Raw genomic sequence first — 1,769 nt, 5'->3', positions numbered from 1 at the left:
CCTACCCAGGCCGCAAAGTGGAAAGCACTTGCCAAACTCCAGATAATAAATTATCCTACCTTATCAAGTCTGCTGTCCACGAGCCAACTTCCTCCAAGACAATAAGAAAGGATTAGGCAGGTGATGGAATCAAAGGGCTAAGGTCACACATTTTGTTTAGAGCAGGCGTGCATACGGAACCTCACCATGTCCATGCATGCAGGATGAGGAGAAATTAGAAAGCATAGGGCAAAGCATCACAGACTACTTCTTTGGGGTTTTGTGAAAACTGGTAAGAAATGCCATTTAGGTTTTTAAATAAGGCTGACTCTCCACAGCACTAAATATTCCATTTAAAATTCATTCATTCAAATAAGCTAAGCGGATTTCATGTTGTGAGTTGGTGACATTAAAAAAAAGTCAAAATAAATTGCTGCCTACTATGGTTGAGAACATGTCAGACATTTCATCTCGAGATAGAAGTTTACTTTTGTTTGATCACAAACGTATCTTTATTCCAAGAACACAGTAAATTCAAAACGTATTTAGGAAACGTTTAGAGTGTTTTAACTCACGTTATTACTGTAATTTGTATTTTCTCCATCCTCATGCACAGCAGCATGTTGCCTCATGTGGGTAGCTGTGCAAGAAGTATCTGTTGGACTGAATTCGATGTTATTTATTTCACTACCGGAAGCCTGAGTTCTACCACATACTCCCACCTGGCCCTTAATTCAAAAAGTGGGGACGGGAAACCCAAATTTCACATTCCGACTAAATGCTGAATTGGCATACACATTACTGCACACATTCCAAGTTTTGTGCCAGGACCTGCCACTGAGAAACGTCAACGGTGCTGCTACCTGAGCTACGATGGTGTACCTGAAGTTGCCAACTCCTGAAGCCAATTGAAAATTAAGGCCTGTCTCGGTTCCAGGAGCAGTTTACAACTCCACCATCCTGCATTTCCCACAACCGTGTAAGTAAAGACTATCCGGCAGCACTCTCACATGTAGAACAGACTAGAGTCCCGGCCAGCACTTTAAACACCGTCCCCAACACGACCTCACGGTGGGGCGAGGGCGGTGCGGACGCGGGGCCGCGGCGAGTCCCCGCCGATTCCCCGCGCCGCCGCCCCGGGCCCGTCTCGCGCCTGCGGCCTCCCCGCGCCCCCGGACCCCGAGCCCGGCAGGTCTGAGGCGGGGGTGGGGGCCAGAGCGGCGCAGGCCTCGCGCCGCCGCTCAGGCCTCGCCGAGCCCCGGCCTCTCCCGGGCGAGCTGCGGGCAACAAAGGCGGCGGCCTCGGCCCGGCGCGCCGCGGCCGCAGAGGCCGAGGGGTCGGGAAGTGCCGCCTGCGGCCGCGCAGGCCTCAGCCCTCCACGGACCGCCGCTCCCCCGCCCGGCCGCCGCTCAGTTTCCCCGCCCCGACTCTGGCCTCCGGCCCCCGCCCGCGGACCCGCCGAGGCGGCGCAGGGCCTCGCGCTGACCCAGACTCTCCGCTGCAGCCCCGCGCCCGGCGGCCTCCCCGGCCCGGCCCGCGCACCCAGGAGCAAACAAGCCTCGCGGCCAGGGACTGGGGCTGCGGAGAAAAGGAAGGCAGAAAGCGAAACCCAGACCCTGCCTCCTACTTGGGCTCCACAGACGCTCACCCGGCGGCGGCCCTGCTCCGCTTCCTCGCCCAGCGCCGGCGCGACTGCCGCGCCAGTCCTCTCCTCGCCTCTCTGGCAACTCCTCCTCCCGCCTCCTTCCTCCTTCGCCTCCTCCTCCTTCTCCTCCAGGAGGGGCGCGCGG

The 1,769-nt window shown here is 57.3% G+C and overlaps 1 protein-coding gene across 1 annotated transcript in view; it reads right to left on the bottom strand.

The window, feature by feature from the left end:
• The window catches only part of SOCS6 (suppressor of cytokine signaling 6), a 60,732-nt gene extending 59,041 nt beyond the window's left edge, over nt 1–1,691 (bottom strand). The window contains exon 1 of the mRNA XM_012657582.1: nt 1,628–1,691. The gene's annotated coding sequence lies outside the window, so the exon portion shown is untranslated. The remainder of the gene's footprint in view (nt 1–1,627) is intronic.
• Nucleotides 1,692–1,769: the final 78 nt, after the last annotated feature.

Source organism: Propithecus coquereli, unplaced genomic scaffold (genome assembly GCF_000956105.1).
Source record: "Propithecus coquereli isolate 6110/MARCELLA unplaced genomic scaffold, Pcoq_1.0 Scaffold55, whole genome shotgun sequence".
NCBI lineage: Eukaryota > Metazoa > Chordata > Mammalia > Primates > Indriidae > Propithecus > Propithecus coquereli.
This window is presented reverse-complemented; position numbering and strand designations above follow the sequence as displayed.